The 18598-nt window shown below is 45.8% G+C and overlaps 1 protein-coding gene across 6 annotated transcripts in view; it reads right to left on the bottom strand.

Annotated features, from left to right (window-relative positions):
- KYAT1 (kynurenine aminotransferase 1) overlaps positions 1-18598 on the bottom strand; it is a 33425-nt gene that overhangs the window by 14205 nt on the left and 622 nt on the right. The window contains exon 2 of one of the 6 annotated variants that reach the window (XM_067743039.1): positions 1352-1398. The exons of 4 other annotated variants lie outside the window; for them this stretch is intronic. The gene's annotated coding sequence lies outside the window, so the exon portion shown is untranslated. Of the gene's footprint in view, positions 1-1351; positions 1399-16375; positions 16740-18598 lie in introns of those variants that run through there. One more of the 6 variants, XM_067743038.1, reaches the window with a different exon arrangement.

Raw genomic sequence — 18598 nt, 5'->3', positions numbered from 1 at the left:
AAGAAAATGTTAAATTACACCATGGAGATGCAATTAACAAATTCAGACTGATGGAAACTCTATAGAACAAATGACCCTGTTTCTTCAACAAATAAAATGCAAGAGGAAAAAAAAGCCTGGGACTTCCCTGGTGGCACAGTGGTTAAGAATCCACCTGCCAATGCAGGGGACACGGGTTTGATCCTTGGTCTGGGAAGATCCCATATGCTGTGGAGCAATTAAGCCCATGCAGCGCAACTACTGAGCCTGCACTCTAGAGCCTGCGGGCCACAACTATTGAGCCCGAGTGCCACAACTACTGAAGCCCGTGCACCTAGAGCCCGTGCTCTGCAACAAGAGAAGCCACTGCAAGGAGAAACCCATGCACTGCAACAAAGAGTAGCCCCTGCTCACCACAACTAGAGAAAGCCCCTGCGCAGCAACAAAGACATAACGCAGCCAAAAAAAAAAAAAAGCCTGGAGCGTTATAGATTAAAAGAAACTCAACAGACATAAATAAAAAAGTGAATGCCTTGGGGCTTCCCAGGTGGTGCGGTGGTTGAGCGTCCGCCTGCCGATGCAGGGGACACAGGTTCGTGCCCTGGTCTGGGAAGATCCCACATGTCACGGAGCGGCTGGGCCCATGAGCCACGGCCACTGAGCCTGCGCGTCCAGAGCCTGTGCTCCGCAATGGGAGAAGCCACAACAGTGAGAGGCCCGCGTACCGCAAAAAAAAAAAAAAAAAAAAAATAGACATTTTTGTGTCTCAAAGGATACCGTTAAGAAAGTGAAAAGAAAACCCACAGTATGGGAGAAAATATCTGCAAATCATAAATCTGAATCTCTCCAGAGATATAAATGGCTAGTAAGCACATGAAAAGATGTTCAACATCATTAGTCATTAGGTAAATGCCACATTAAGATACCACTTCATATCCACTAGAATGGCTATAACAAATAAGACAGATAACGACAAGTGTTTCGAGGATGGTGAGAAATTGGAACCCTTGTATATGGCTTCTGGGAATGTAAAATGGTGCAGCTGCTGTGGAAAACCATCTAGAAGTTCCTCAAAATGTTAAACATAGAGTTACTATATGATCCAGCAATTCTGTTCCTAGGTATACATCCAAGAGAAATGAAAAAAAATATGTCCACATAAAATCCTGTACATGAATATTCATAAGCAGCATTACTCCTAAGAGTCAAAAAAGTGGAAACAAACCTAAATGTCCACCAACTGATGAACAAAATGTGGTAAATCCATATGATTTAACAATGTCATTTGACAATAAGAGGGAATGAAGCACTGAATCACGCTACAACATGGATGAACCTTGAAACGTTATGCTAAGTAAAAGGAGCCCATTACCAAAGGCCACAAATTGCACCGATTCCATCGATATGCAACAGGCAAATCTAGAGAGACAGAGAGTAGATTAGTGTTTGCCTTGGGCTGGGAGTGGCATGGGAGGTGAGCGTGGGGAACGACTGCTAATGGGTACGGGTGTCTTTTATTTTTTTAAGATTTATTTATTTATTTATTTATGGCTGCGTCAGGTCTTAGATGCAGTGTGCGGGTTTTCTCTTCTCTAGTTGTGGCGCGCAGGCTCCAGGGCGCATGGGCTCTGTTGTTGGCGGCATGTGGGCTCTAGTTAAGGCATGAGAGCTCGGTAGTTGTGGGGCGCAGGCTTAGTTGCCCCATGGCATGTGGGATCTTAGTTCCCTGACCAGGGATCGAACCCGCGTCCCCTGCATTGGAAGGCGGACTCTCTACCACTGGACCACCAGGGAAGTCCCGGTACGGGTGTCTTTTTGCTGTGATGAAAATGTTCTAAAATTAGATTGTGATCATGGTTTCACAAGTGTGAATATACAAAAAACCACTGAATGGTACACTTTAAGGTTGAATGGTACGTGTGTTATATTTCAATAAAGCTATTTTTTAAAATTTCCAAGGTTTAAAAAAAAGTCAGTGCCCTGGTAGTGGCCATGGGGATGTGTCTCTGCACTGCCAGGAGCCTAAGTGGCAGAGGGGACGGCTGTGCTCAGAAATCCATCCCCATCCTTAGCACAGAGGCCGTGCTTCCAAGGGCTGCTCCCAGCCAGTGCCCAAAGGACAGTGAGGCAAGCTGTTGCCGGGAGATGTGGCCCTCTCAAGGACTCCCACTGGCTTTCCTGGAACTCTCTGAGAACTGCACTGCATCTGAGACTTTTCCTTCCTTCCTCCCTCCCTCCTTTTCTTCCTTCCTTCTTTCCTTCTCTCTCTCCTCCAAGGGGGTCAGAATACAGCCCTAAAAAAGAAGTGGGTGTCTGGGTGTGAGGGGGACTGTTCTAGATTAAAAGACTAAAGAGACACTACTCGGCCATAAAAAAGAATGAAATAATGCCATTTGCAGCAACATGGATGTAACCAGACATTATCATATTGCAATACAAGTGAAGTAAGTCAGAAAGAGAAAGACAAATACCATATGATGTCACTTATACGTGCAATCTAAAATATGGCACAAATGAACCTGCCTATGAAACAGAAACAGACTCACGGACATAGAAATCAGACTTGCGGTTGCCAAGGGGGAGGGGATAGGGAGAGGGATGGACTGGGAGTTTGGGATTGGTAGATGCAAACTATTACATTTAGGATGGATAAACAACAAAGTCCTACTGTATAGCACAGGGAACTATATCCAATCTCCTGGGATAAACCATAATGGAAAGGAATATTAAAAAAAGAATGTATAGGGACTTCCCTGGTTGTCCAGTAAGGGAAAATGCACACCAGGGAACCATGGAGTGTCTCAGTGAAAGGGTCTTAGAACTTATTATAGGACCTATATGGGAAAAGAATCTAAAAAAGAGTGGATACATATGTATATGTATAACTGATTCACTTTGCTGCACAGCAGAAACTAACACAACATTGTAAGTCAACTGTATGCCAATAAAAATTTAAAACAAACAATTCGCTCCTCAAAAGAAAAAAAAAAGAACTAGTTTAGGATTTGGACTTTGGTGGGGTGATTTGGGTGAGGGCCCAAGGAGCGGGACTTTGCTCTGGATTGGTGCTTTCAGAAGCAGGGATAATTTTATGGTTGGAGATCTCAATAATTTTATTTATAGGGAGGGCAGGCTAGAGTGTGACTAGTTATCATTGGTAAGGAAGCTGCAGTCCCTCGGATTAGCCAGGAGAGGGGTGTGCTTCGTGTTGTGTGGCTTCAATAATATTTGGGTTTGTCTGTGTTTAGACATGATTATGGAGGAGTCTTGTTTTTTTTTTTTTTTTTGGTACGCGGCCCCTCACTGTTGTGGCCTCTCCCACTGCGGAGCACAGGCTCCGGACGCGTAGGCCCAGCGGCCATGGCTCACAGGCCCAGCTGCTCCGCGGCATGCGGGATCCTCCTGGACCGGGGCACGAACCCGCGTCCCCTGCATTGGCAGGCGGACTCCCAACCACTGCGCCACCAGGGAAGCCCCAGGGGTCTTGTTTTTGTCTTGATTCCTCAAGGTCACAGAATGGCTTTGTCTGATGTCGATGTTCCGCGAAATTGTTCAGGTGCAACACAAGACCAAATCTGTAGGTGCCAGACAGCTCCTGGATTCCAGATTCTGCTTTTCTTTTTCTAAATCCTCATACTAAGAATAAAATCCAAAGTCTTTACCATGTACCATGAGGCCGTATTAAATCAGACGTGAGGCCTCCTGTGCCGGGGATATCCTGCCACTGTCCGTTTCGCTTGCTGTCCCCTAGCCACACTCACCATTCCTGTCTGTTAGTTGTTCTCCTTATTCACTCTCCTTATCCTATAGCAGCGCCAGCAAACGTTTTCTGCATTGGGCCAGTGCAAATATTTTAGGCTTGACAGGACAGACAGTCTGTTGCAGCTTCTCAAGTCTGCTGCTGTAGTGGGAAAGCAGCCTTAGACAACACGTACACACACAGGCGGCAGCGGTTTGCCCTGTGGCCTCATTTTTCCGATGGATCTAAGGAGAGGTGTTGATATTTCACTTTGCTCAGCTTTTTATTCATAAGGACAGAATAACTACTTCTAAGCTCCTTATGTGCCGGACTGGAAACCGGAAGTCCAATATAACCTACCTGTTCACACCATTTCATAACTATCAGTACAACGCTCGAATTTTATTAGAGAGGGGAAATAAAAGGAGAGTAATTTATAAACCAGTAATGGATATTTTAATATGTAAATGCTCAGGCTTGTCCACACTAGAAGATTCTAGGAAGTAGAGAGCTGTTGGCACCTGCTTGTAAGAAATGTCTGGCCTAAACTAGGCAACTCCCTAGCCTAGTCCCTTCTAAACCCCTCCTAACCTAGCCTCTTCCTCTAAGGTCCTTCAAAGCATCTCAGAGCCCTGAAAACTAGCCATCTGTCCAAAGGTGGGGCAATTCCTCCTCTGTTCCTCACTCCATCCTCAGCTTCTGCCAAGCATGTTCTCTGGCCAGGCCCTGGCATAGCGCTGAGACTACAGTGTGGATCAGGCCTGGTGAGAGATGCCCACAAACACTGTCTCCTTCATTATCCAGCAAGTATTTCCTGACAAGTGCAAAAATGTGTGTTATGGCTCGAATTGTGTCCTCCAAAAGGATATGTCCAAGTCCTAACCTCTGGTACCTGTGAATATGGCCTTATTTGGAAATGAGATCTTTGAAGATGTAATCAATTTAAGACAAGGTCATACTGGATAAGAGCGGACCTTAATCCAATATAATTTGTGTCCTTATAAGAAGAGGACAAGAGACACAGACATACAGGGAGAAGGTCATGTGAAGATGACGGCAGAGATTAGAGTAGAGCACCTACAAGTCAAGGAACACCAAGGGCTGCTGGCAGCACCGAAGCTAAGAGAAAAGCGTGGGCCAGATTCTCCTCTGGAGCCTTCAGAGAAAGCATGGTCCCAATGACACCTTGATTTTGGACTTCTGGTCTCCAGAACTGTGAGAGAATAAATTTCTGTTGTTTAAACCGCCCAGTTTGTGGTACTTTGCTGCGGACGACCAGGAAACATACAGTGGGACACTAGGGGGCGCTGGGGACACAGCCCCCCCCCCCCCCCCCCCCCCCCCCCCCCCCCCCCCGCCGCATGCAGGAGTTAGGGAGGGCTCCTTGGAGGATGTGGCCTTCCAGCTGAGTCCCAAAGGAGGGAAAAGGGTGCCAGGTGGTGCAAAGGCCCGTGGAACAGAACTGTGAGATTCCAGGAGCTGGGAAGTCAGTCCGGCCAGAGTTCACCCTCTAATTTCTCAGAATCGAGAGTACTCCCTGGAAACCGGAGGTACTCCCTGATCCCTGTGGATCCAGAACCAGAGCTTGGAGCAACAAAGGGCAGTGTGATTATTATCTGAGGAGGGGCATTCCACCATGTGTCATGCCAGGGGGTGGTTGTCGGCATGCTTCAGCTTCCCTCAGCCAGAGGACAAGAGGCCCATGGCTGGGTCTGAGCCCAGTGCTGGTTATAGTGGGCGCCTTGTGACCACTGCGTGTTCTAGGGGGACCAACCATCCTGCTTGCCTGGGATTGAGGTGTTTCTCGGGATGCAGAACTTTCAGTGCTAAAACCAGGACCATCCTGAGCAAACGGGGATGGGTGGTCCCCTCAGATCGGCCAAATGTAGGGCTGCTGCTCCTGTCCTGTGCCTGATGTCCTGCTGACTCCTCCAGATGGGCTTAATCCTATGGGACCCCCCTTGACCATCTCCTGACCACTTGGTTCAAAATCTGTGGGTGCCTGGTAGGCTGATCCTCTCTCTGACACGGTCACCCACATCACTCCATGTCTATCATTTCTGTCCTTTCTCCTAAGGTGGCTACACCTCCTCTGCCCTAAATCATGCTTTCATCATCTCACCGGATTACAGAGGTAGGAATAATATTAACACAACCAGCTCTAATTTGCTCACTTGGCACCAGGCACTGCAATAAAGACTGTACTCATGTCATTGGACCTTTTCAACAGTCCTGGAAAGCAGGTGCTATTTTCACCTCCATTAATAAGCAAGGAAATTCATAATAATGAAAAAATAATAACAAACACTCAAATGGAGCTCCTGAAGGTCGGGGGAGGGTCTGCATCCCTGGATACCCAGTAAATGGCAGAAACTCACATGGGAAAAGATCCCAGCTTGTGGCCCTTTCCTCTCCTCTGCCCCAATCTCAGCCCTTCACCCTCACTGCCAGCTCTCAGGAAAGGTGGTACCTTGGGGCTGGAGGTGGCCTGGGACACCTGGCTCCATGGAGGGCGAGGAGAGCCTGTGCTGGATGAGGATACGCTTAACCAGTCTCGCTGCCTCGGGGCTGGGGCTGGAAACCAGGTTGGGGCTTTCACTGCAGAGCACTGCCAGGGCAGGGGGCGGTGTGTGTGTCCGGGTGAGTCTGTGGGCACGGGAGTGAGCATTACACTGCACCCTCTGTGGGGCAGATTTGTCCTGCCAAACATTTGGTGCTCCCCTGGGATCAGGCACCAAGCAGACCCCTGAGGAGAGGACTAGAACACAGGCTTTGGGGTCACGCAGACCTTGGCTGTGTGACCCAGGGCAAATCACTTCTCCTCTCTGAATGTCAGTTTCCCTGTCTATAAAATAAATAAAAATAAGATAATTCATGGAGGGACTTCTCTGGTGGTCCAGCAGTTAAGACTCCATGCTCCCAATGCAGGGGACCCAGGTTCGATCCCTGGTTAGGGAACTAGATCCCACATGCCGCAACTAAAGATCCCACATGCCACAACTAAAAGCTCCCGCACGCCACAACGAAATCCCGTGTGCCGCAATGAAGATCTGGCACAGCCAAATAAATAAAAATAAAATAAATAAATATTTAAAAAAGAGATAATTCATGGAAAGCACTTCACTTAGTGCCTGGCACATAAAGGGTGACCGTAAATGACAGGTTTTACTATGTTTGTTTTGGCCACACCACACAGCTTGCGGGATCCTAGTTTCCCAACCAGGGATCGAACCTGTGCCCCCTGCAGTGGAAGTGTGGATTCTTAACCTGGTTATTGGACCACCAGGGAAGCCCCAGTGACAGATATTAATAATAGAGTGGGCACTTTTTGGAGCTAGATGTGTGTGAATTCACACATGCTCACTGGTGGGGCTGACTTCTCCGTCAGATCTCCTCAGGAGGCTTAGTGCTGAGGGCCTGTGATAGTTTCAGGAGCCTATGAAAATGTTTTCATTTTAATTTATTTTAAAATAAGAAATAAAGAGAATATAATAACAATGAATTGTATAATAATGAATCCAGCCTGGATGATATCTGTTATTTACACCAACATAGTTGTAAAATATAATTTTGTTTTTGTAAAATATAACTTTTATTATTTTTTTTTAATGGAGAAAGGGGTCCATGAAGTAAAAGTGAATAGGGTCCCTGAAAGTTTTAATGTGACTTTGAACATGGGTATATCTGTGTGTGGTTGTGATGTCATGTGCAGATAAAAGTGTTTGAGGGATGGGGGGGTGGGATGAACTGGGAGATTGGGACTGACATATATACACTACTATGTATAAAATAGATAACTAATGAGAACTTACTGTATAGCACAGGGAACTCTACTCAGTGCTCTGTGGTGACCTAAATGGGAAGGAAATCTAAAAAAGAGGGGATATATGTATACGTATAACTGATTCACTTTGCTGTACAGAGGAAACTAATACAACATTGTAAAGTAACTATGCTCCAATAAAAATCAATTTAAAAAAAAAGAGTGTTTGCCCTTGAGCACTTGTCCACATCTCTGTGTTTGTGAGCATGTGGGCGTCGTGGGGACAGTTTCCAGGAACTTGAAGGGGAGGGAGAAGCCACTGGGGGTCTGAACCGAGGGCAGGAAGGGCACAGGTGGCCACGTGGGCTGCCCTCACCAGCAACACTGCCTGATGTCAAGGCAGGAGGGGAAGTGGGTGCTTGTTGTTCCTGAAGCTGCCAGCAGTGGGCATGAAAAGCCAGCCCTGTCTAGACTTCCAGCTAGCTGGCCCTGGGGATCCACACATTAGGCCACAGGACAACTTTCGTGCCTCAAGAGGGGGCTGTGGCCTCACTTCATAGAAGAGGTCCACCGTGGGGAGCTTGCTGGTCCAGGCCCACCTCGAGGCAGGACTGCTGGCCTCCCAGTCCAGAGTTCTCCCACTGACTGGGCTGACCTAGAGACCTCCACAGGAACTCATTCATAAGCACCTGGGGGCTCTCACCGGGGACCCATTCAACTCATTCAAGGGCAGCCTTTCCCAGGCCACACCCATCTCCAACTCCCCATGTGCCTCATCTCTCATCTTCCAGGAGGCAGGTCTTCCCTGGACAACTCCTCTGTAGCCCTGAAGTCTATGCTAAGGGTAAGGACAATGGCCTTTTATTTACTGCACACTTTCTCTGTGCCAGGCTGCCTGCCGAGCACCTCACAGGGTCCATCACTTTATTTATTTATGAATTTTATTTTATTTATTTTTATTAGTCATTAGTCATCAATTTTATACATCAGTGTATACATGTCAATCCCAATCTCCCAATTCATCACACCACCATCCCCACCCCCCCGCGGCTTTCCCCGCTTAGTGTCCATACGTTTGTTCTCTACATCTGTGTCTCAATTTCTGCCCTGCAAACCGGTTCATCTATACCATTTTTCTAGGTTCCACATATATGCGTTAATATACGATATTTGTTTTTCTCTTTCTGACTTACTTCACTCTGTATGACAGTCTCTAGATCCATCCACGTCTCAACAAATGACCCAATTTCGTTGCTTTTTATGGCTGAGTGGTATTCCATTGTTATATATATCCATTCGTATATCCATTCATTTGTCGATGGGCATTTAGGTTGCTTCCATGACCTGGCTATTGTAAATAGTGCTGCAATGAACACTGGGGTGCATGTGTCTTTTTGAATTATGGTTTCCTCTGGGTATATGCCCCGTAGTGGGATTGCTGGGTCATATGGTAGTTCTATTTTTAGTTTTTTAAGGAACCTCCATACTGTTCTCCATAGTAGCTGTATCAATTTACATTCTCATCAACAGTGCAAGAGGGTTCCCTTTTCTCCACACAGGGTCCATCACTTTTAATTCCACCAGAAAGGTTCCATCAAGAGGCTAAGTCACACATCCAAGGCCACAGCTAGCATGTAGCAGAGCCGGAATTTGAACTCAGGACACTGACTTCAAAGCCTGTATTCACTGCCACTGTGGAGCAAGGGGAGGCTCTGAGCAGTGACATGACGGCCCCTTAGGCCACTGACTCCTACTTCCAGAAAGAGCCAAAGAAGCACAGACTGATAGGTGTTCAAGGGGAAATGAGAGAATTTGGTCCAGTCACTCACATTTTACGGATGGGGATACTGATGACCAGGGAGGGGAACTCACCAGCCCAGATTCCAGTAGGACCAGGTCACCTGAGTCACAGTCCTGGCATTTTTCTCATCCTAGCAGGCTGCTTAGGACATTATGCACATGGCCCAGAGGAAGCTGCTCAATAAACTTTTGTTGAATGAGAGAATTAATGTCTACTCTCCAACCAGACTGTGAGCTCCATTAGAACAAGGACTCTCCTCTGTTCATCTTTTTACTGTCAACATCTGGATCAGGGACTTAGGTGCACAACTTTTTATCGCTTCAGCAAATATTTATCGAACTTCTGTTATGTGCTATGCCCTAGGCTAGCCGCCAGGCACACAAGGGTGAATAGGATACCTTCCTTTCCTTCAAGGTGTGCACACAGAATGAAGGAGACAAACAAGTAACCAGACCATTCTAATATAGTGTGAGCCTTAATATGCAAAGGATTCTTATAAATCAATAACAAAAGCCCAACATCTCAATAGGAAAAAAAAAGTGTGCAAAAGATATAAATTCACACAAAAAAGAAAATAGTCAATAAACTTGAAAAGATGCTGAATCTTGTCATAATTAACAAAATGCAAACTAAAGTGAAACACTATTTTCTGCCTCTCAGGCAGAGAATAAGAAGATTAAGATCCACCAAGTGAACACTATGGTGCACTAAAAGTCATTGGTATAACTTTTGGAGGGCAACTTAATAATAGTGACTTATATTACTCTTTGACTTAACACTTCATCTTCTAGAAGTATCTTACAGGAATATTCATACATATACATAAAGAGGTATCCACCTGGATGATTTGTGCAGCATTGTGTGTGAGAGAGAAAAACTTGGAGACAATCTGATGTCCATCAGTTGGAGGCTGGTTCAATTTGTTATGATTTATCCATACAATGGAATATTGTGCAGCCATCAAAAGGAATGAGATCACCCCTAGCATTCTGACATGAAAAGATATTCAGGTTACATGAAAAATGCGTGTTGATTTCAAAACTAACTACAAAGCTACAGTAATCAAAACAGTGTGGTACTGGCATAAGGATAGAAATACAGACCAATGCAACAGAATTGAGAGCCCAGAAATAAGCCCAAACATCTATGGCCAATTGATTTTTGACAAGGATGCCAAGACCATTCAATGGGGGAAACATAACCTCTGCAACAAATGGTGGTAGGGGGACTTCCCTGGCAGTCCAGTGGTTAAGACTTCACATTCCAATACAGGAGGCATGGGTTCGATCCCTGGTCGGGGAGCTAAGATCCCACATGCCTCGCGGCCAAAAAACCAAACAGAAGCAAATTGTAACAAATTCAACAAAGAATTTAAAAATGGTAAACATCAAAAAAAATCTTTAAAAAACAAAACAAAACAAATGGTGCTAGGACAACTGGATAGCCCCTCGCAAAAGAATAAAGTTGGACCTCTATCTCACTCCATCTACAAAAATTAACTCAAAATGAAACAATGACCTTGATCACATTCTTGATAGTGTCCTTTGATGCACAAAAGTTTTACATTTTTATGAAGTCCAAACATAGAATTACCTTATGACCCAGCAATTCCACTCCTAGGTATATACCGGAAAAAAATAAAAACATATGTCCACACAGAAACTTGTACATGAATGTTAATACCAGCGTTATTCATAATAGTCAAAACGTGGAAACAACCCAAATGTCCTTCAACAGAAGAATGGGTAAATTAGGGTATATTCATACAATGGAATATTATTTAACCTTAAAAAGGAACAACAGACATATTGATACATGGTACAATACAACTTGAATGAACCTCGAAAACATTATCCTAAGAAGTCAAGCACAAAAGGTCACCTATTGTATGATTACTTTTATAGGATATATCCAGAATAGGCAAATCTATAGAGTCAGAAAGCAGATTAGAAGTTACTAGGGCCTGGGAGGGGGAAATGTGGAGTGATTATTCAATGGGTGTTTTTCTGAGATAATGAAAACATTTTGAAACTAGAGGGAAGGGGTGGTTGCACAACACTGTGAATATACTAAATGCCACTGACCTGAACTCTTTAAATGGTTAATTGTATGTTATGTGCATTTTACCTCAATTTTAAAAACGTATGGTAGGAAAAAAAGGCAGGTTGAAGACAATATACTCCATTTGCATTTTAAAATTATACCGATAGATACATATGTGGTGGTACATGCATACACATACACAGTCCTCACTTCCCACTGTACTGTGGGACTGTGAAAATGACCATGCAAGCTGAAATCACGCAAAGAGAACTTAATTAATGGGAAAAATTATGATTGTTCTGTGACCTTTCAAAGTTGTTGTTGAAGCATTAAAAACTCTTGATGGTCTGTTACACATGTAGAGACAAATGAAAAAGTAGTAAAACTAGTAATAAATTTAATACTTATTAAATTACTAGTGTAATTTAAATTAAAAACATTGGAATTCAAGAGTTTTCTTTCTTTATCAAAATGTATCAAGGACGATCCAGCAATCCCACTTCTGGGTATACATCCAAAGGAAGCGAAAACCCTGTCTCAAAAGATACCTATACTCCCATGTTCATTGCAGCATTATTCATGAGAGTTAACATTTGGAAACAACCTAAGGGTCTGTTGATGGTTAGATGGATAAAGAAAGTGTGGTATTTATGTATATACAATGGAGTATTATTCAGTCTTTAAAAAGAAGGAAATCCTGCCATTTGTGATGACATGGATGAAACTGGAATACATTATGCTAAATGAAATAAGCCAGAAAGAAAAAAGACAAATACTGCATGGTATCACTTATACAGAAACAGAGTGTATAATAATGGTTGCCAGGTGCCTGGGGATGGGGGAAAATAGGGAGGGGTTGATAAAAGGGTACAAACTTTCAGTTATAAGATGAATGAATCTGAGGATCTAACTGGTGACTATAGTAGATAATACTGTATTGTATAATTGAAATTTGCTGAGAGAGTAGATCTTCTCCCTAAAAAAAGGGTAACTATGTGAGGTAATGGATGTATCAATTAACTTGATTGTGGGAATCATTTCACAATGTATACATATATCAAATCATCACATTGTACATTTTAAATATATTACAGTTTTATCTGTCAATTATGCCTCAATAAATCTGGGGAAAATTATCAAGAGTAGTTTGAACAGTGCTTGCCTTCTTCCTGTAGTGTAACTTGAGATACAGAAAAAGCATCTTTTCTATGCATTGGTGAGTCATCATACTCCTTTCTAAGTTTAGATCAACTTAAAACATTTTATCCTTTGTACTTTCAATGTCATGAAATATATCTGGCAGTTCCTTTAATGTGATGTTTTTGCTGGCATCACTTCCTCAGGACAACTTCATCCTTTTTGTCAGAACCACTCCCATTCATATGTCGATAGGTGTACCTTCACCAAGTTTCCCTGGCTGCATACCTAGAGTTTCTGGAATAGCAAATAGCTGTGGTGTCAACATTCCCAGAGCCAGCTATTTTTTAAATCACTCCATTTATCTTCAGTTCAAATTGCCCTTTCAGTGTTATCACTCTGCATTTCTGTGCTGCACTTTCATGCGTGTTGGCCAATTCCCTCTTTTGCTGATACATTTTTATAAAATGTCACATGGGTTTATCACAGGGAGACAGGAGGCAACACAAGGACATGCTTTGCTGTCTGTGTAGGAACCGAATAACACGCATGGTGACCAATCAACAACAGGCTTTGAAAGAAGAGGTGTAACTGGTCACTGGCCATTATGCATCTGTCATTTCCACAGCGATTTGTGGATGGAAGAGCTAGCAGCAAAGTCCATACTTAATGCAATTACTCACAGTTAACATAACATGGCAACTGAAATCTGAACAGTGTTATTGAGGGACTGGTGTTGTTTAACTAAACCGTGGTATCTGAAACTCATACAAAGCAAGTACTGCCTGATTATATACTGTATATGTTTGTGCATGAATTATTAACAGTGGCTCTCCCTGGGACTGGCTTGGGGGGGTCTTATAAACTTCCATGCAGTTTTTGTTTTGTTTTGTTTTGTTTTTTTAATGAGGCTGCGAAGTTCTGGAATCAGACTGTGGACTGAAGTCATTTCCTAGCTGTGTGACTTTTGGAGAATTACTAACCCTTTCTGAGAATCATTTTTGAAGTGAGAATAATGATAGTTCCTGCCCCATGGGTTGCAGTGAGAAGTCAATGAGATAACACGTGAAAACCACTTAGCCTGGTGCTGGGCAAGGAGTCAGTGTTCCACAAATGTCGTCATTGTTATTGTTATTACTAAAATTTAGTCTGAGAAGTGCTGCAATGCAGGCAGCTCTCGGGAGGCCAACCCTGCCTGGAGAAGGGAGCAGAGATGCACCAGGTGACCTTTAGGACACCTTCCTGTGCAGCCTCCCAGGCATCTAAGGTCACAGGTTTCCTTGCTGCCAGGCAAGGGGCTGGTGCCCGGCGGTCAGTGCCCCGCCTAACACACGCCTCCATCAATCCGGGCAGCTATTGGCCACCTTCGCAGCCAGAAGGCACCACGACTAGTGAACAGCAGGTGGGTGACCCCTCGGAACACGCCTCAGCGACCAATACTCTGGCGGCTGATGTCAGCTACACCTCCCGCTGGGTACAGCCTGCGTTGAGACTGGATAAAGTCCAAAGCCTCCCTAGCCTGGCCTTTGGAGCTGGCCTGAATCCAGACTCTGCAGCTTCCATGTTCTCTCCTCTTCCAGACATACGAATCCTTTGCTCTTGAACAGACGTTGCCCATCTTTGCTCAAGCTGTGCCCTGCCTGACATGCCCTTTAATCTGATCCCCCTGGCAGGGCTGAACCCCAGCTCCGCCTCCTCTCTGAAGCCTTCTGGGTCAGCCTGGGCCTTCCTCTGAACTCAGAGCACCTACTATGCACCTGCCCCCCTGTGCTAAACTCTCATCTTCACAGCAGCCTATATAGGAAGGCATCATCGTCCCTATTTTGTTCAAGAGGAGAATGAACAAAGCTTACTCAGCTGAGAGAGGCTGAGCCGGGATTCAAACCCTGGTTCGTCTATTTCCAAAGTCTAAACTCTTCCCCCCCAAATCCTTCTTTCAGGAGGTGGGTGCTGCTGCCTCTATCAGCTCAGGAGCACATCAGTCCCTGGGGACAGGAGCCACGTCTTTTCCAGCTTCCACCCTGCATGGCAGCTTGCAAGGACAGGCAAGGTGATTTTGTCTTTGCAGCCTAGCCCTACATCACCTAAGCCAATTCTGTGCAGTAAGGATATTTGGTTTTATTTATTAAAAAAAAGTTTTTTCGGGCTTCCCTGGTGGCGCAGTGAGTGGTTGAGCGTCCACCTGCCGATGCAGGGGACACGGGTTCGTGCCCCGGTCCAGGAAGATCCCACATGCCGCGGAGTGGCTAGGCCTGTGAGCCATGGCTGCTGAGCCTGCATGTCCGGAGCCTGTGTTCCGCAACGGGAGAGGCCACAACAGTGAGAGGCCCGCGTACCGCAAAAAAAACCCACCAAAAAACAAAACAAAAAAAAACAAAAAAAAATTTTTTTTCAATTTTTTGGCCATGCGCGCAGCATGTAGGATCTTAGTTCCTGACCAGGGATTGAATCTGCGCCCCCTGCGGTGGAATGGTGGAGTCTTAACCACTAGATGGCCAGGGAAGTCCCAAGGATATTTGGTTTTAGTGTTTCTCAATAGCGGCACACTTGGTATTTGGGCTGAGTCAGTTCTTTACTGGGCAGATTTATACAGTACCTAGAAGGATGTTTAGCACACCTGGGCTCAAAATGTCAGAAGCCCCCTCCCTCTCCAGTTACTGAGAAAACACAAACCATGGCACCTCTGGAGAAGAGGCCTGGGAGGGGGTACCATGCCCAGGCAAGACCAGTCTGTTACATGAAAAACCACAGAAGATGAAAGCTTGGATTTGGAACTTGGACTTGGATAAAACGGTCCCAGCTCCACTCCACTAGCTATAGGATCTTAGTCGTGCCATACCAGGGTCAGCTTCCTCATCTGTGCAGTGGGGACAATAATAATGCAATCACCCCCAGAAAGCATGTAGCACAGGTCCTAGCCTACTTAACCTGTCAATGACAATAAGCTAGTAACATTTAAACCTATAAGACTTTCCATAAGGGCTTCCCTGGTGGTGCAGTGGTTAAGAATCTGCCTGCCAATGCAGGGGACACGGGTTCGAGCCCTGTTCAGGGAAGATCCCACATGCCACAGAGCACCTAAGCTTGTGTGCCACAACTACTGAGCCTGCGCTCTTGTGCCCGAGAGCCACAACTACTGAGCCCGTGTGCCACAACTACTGAGCCTGTGTGCCACAACTACTGAAGCCCACGCATCTAGAGCCCGTGCTCCACAACAAAAGAAGCCACAGCAATGAGAAGCCCGCGCACCGCAAGGAAGAGTAGCTCCTGCTCGCTGCCACTAGAGAAAGCCCGCGCGCAGCAAAGGAGACCCGATACAGCCAAAAATAAATAAATAAAATAAATTTATTTTTAAAAAAAAGGAATGCAAGAAACAAAAGAAGCAAAACAAACAAAAAAAAGACTTTCCATAAAAATTAGTTAACCAAAGAGGACAACAAAATCTCTTGCAGATAATGAATCCTGATTTTTCTGTTTGTTTGTTTTGGATCTAAAAACACAGAGTCCCTACAAGACGAGTGTTTGGTGAAAGCTTGTCAAGTCAACAGTTCTGCCCCAAGGGAGGTGACAGCCTATCTGGGGAGCCCCAACAAGTACACTGACTTAGACACAGTTCCCCTTAGCTTTGGAATTGGCAAGAGAGAGAAATGGCTTCTGGAGCCCAGACTGCAGGTTCTGGGCCAGAGGGGTTGGCGGGTGGGGATCCTAAGTTAGATACACAGTAGCAAAGCCACTCCTTTTTCCTCCTGGCACAGGATCCAGATCCAGAATCGGAATCTCACTCTTTAGGGCAGTTTTACACATGCAAGAAAAAACAATATATGTATATATATTTAGTGCCTGGCAGGAAGATTAGAGAGCGTCGTATCAGTTTTACAGATGGAGAAACTCTCAGAGTGGAGAAATGACTTACCCAAAGTGAAAGTCTTAGAAAAGCACAGAAGGACCCCAGCTGTGAATCCAAAGCTTGTATCACTGTCCAAGAATGAGGAAGTGAGATGAGGGTTTGGGAAATATTTCAGGGAGATGGCAGTGCCATCTGAGAGTGGGATGTGGCCCCAGGTCTGTTAGGGTAGGAGCGACGGTAATTCCTCGCTTGCTGCAGGTGGAGTGACTTTGGACTGCTGGCTACAGAAGCGGGGGGGCATGCCCAGCTAGATGTCCCAGCACACAGGCAACCTGATAACCCCAGCGGGCACAGATGGCCAGGGAGACAGGAGGGACATTCCTGTGCTGACACACCTTTGTTCACATGGGCAGAGTTTCTACGTCAGCAAGTGGGCTGCCACTCTGGGGGCCGAATGAATGGGGGGAGGGGGCACCAGTGTGAAGGACTTCCTCACTGCTAACTCTCCTGTGTTCCTTTGTTGCCTCCATCTGGATTATGAAATTAGGGAGTCCTACCCTTTGGGGATGCAGAAGGTTAAGTGTGGCCTGGAGGGTGGGAGGCCACAGATGTTGCCATGAGGAGACATTCTCTAGGAGGAAAGAGCAATTCAGGCAGAAGCCATCTGAGCATTTCTAACCTGCATAGTCTCTGATCATGTCAGTTATCTTCAGGCATGAGGACGTCTCTGCTCCAGTCTCCAGCTTCATCATTTCTCCTCCCAGATATCTTATGTATCTTTCAGTCACAGATTAAAAGTTACCTCCTTTGAGAAGCCCTCTGTGACTCCACCCGGGCTGGACTAGGGGCTACCTCCTCTGTGCTCCCAAGGCCTAAGCTTCTGCTCACCCACCACAGTGCTCATCACAGGTGCTAACTGCTGGGTTGTCTGTTGCCCTGAGCAGACTCCAAGGACAGGAACTGTGTGTCTGTCCTGTTCGACATCAGCTCCACAGCCTCTGGCAGCTCAACTAGCCCATCTGAGGCGTCTCAAAGAATTAGTGCTGGGGCTTCCCTGGTGGCGCAGTGGTTGAGAGTCCGCCTGCCGATGCAGGGGACATAGGTTCGTGTCCCTGTCCGGGAAGATCCCACATGCCGCGGAGCGGCTGGGTCCGTGAGCCACGGCCGCTGAGCCTGCGCGTCCGGAGCCTGTGCTCCGCAACGGGAAAGGCCACAACAGTGAGAGGCCCGCGTACCGCAAAAAAAAAAAAAAAAAAAAAAAAAAAAGAATTAGTGCTGATGACCCCAGGAGGCTGAGGGAGAGACCAAGGAGCTCAACAACCTCTCCAGAAGTGGGGGAGTGAAGACTTGTGGGGACCCCCTTTGGGCAACTTTTTTTAAATTGAAGTACAGTTGATTTACAATGTTGTGATGGACAACTCTCTTAACTTCTCTGTACTTCACCTACTGACCTGTAAAATGGAGCTAGTCTGCCTGTAAAGCACAAAGTAGGACACGAGGGAGCACTCAGTGTCAGTGACTGTAGTTAGTGCTACAGGAGGGGGCGTGGAGGCTCAGGGAAGTACATGCCAGGTCCAGAGTCTCAAGGCTGGAAAGCGTTCTGGCCTCCAATGTGTGCCTCTCTTCATTTTGCACTGCTGGTTGTCTCCTGTCTGTTCCACTTGCTCAGTCCATAAACAGCCAATAAATAGCTGCTGGATGCCTGCTGGGTGCCAGGTCCCAAGCTGAGTGTTGCATGGTTGATAACAAAAAAGCTTTTCAGGAGGGAGCCGGATGAGGAAGAATGGTGGGCATTAGCATAAAATCCTCCCTGGCTCAAATTCCAGCTTTTCCACTTCCTGGCTATGAGATATTACTAAGGTCCCTAATCTCTGAGACTGTTTCCTCCTCTAATAATGGGGAAATACAAGACCTCCCAGCAGGAGAGCTGAAACCAGGCACTGGTCAGCTAGATAAATGGGAGCCAGTTATTATCTGCAGCATCCCACTTTATTTTTAACCAACCTGTTCGCTTGGTAGTAAATTCTTCCCCCTTGTCCGGGCACCCACGACCCCGGTTCTCCTGTCGGAGGCCACCACTGTTAACAACTCGTGCATCTCACCAGCCGGCTGGTGCACACACCGGCAGACACCCATGCCCCCACACGCGTTCTTTCACACAAACGGTAGCACCAATCAGCGCTGTTCTTTTCGCCCCTTCCCTTTTCCATCTACGGTATCTTGGAAGTGGTCCCATATTAAGCATTTTTCTTTTTAGCGGCTGCATAGTATTCCATTGTATGGATTCTC

Source organism: Pseudorca crassidens, chromosome 7 (genome assembly GCF_039906515.1).
Source record: "Pseudorca crassidens isolate mPseCra1 chromosome 7, mPseCra1.hap1, whole genome shotgun sequence".
In the NCBI taxonomy this organism is placed as follows: Eukaryota; Metazoa; Chordata; class Mammalia; order Artiodactyla; family Delphinidae; genus Pseudorca; species Pseudorca crassidens.
Note: the sequence above shows the minus strand (reverse complement) of the source record. Positions and strands in the feature narration are given on the sequence as shown.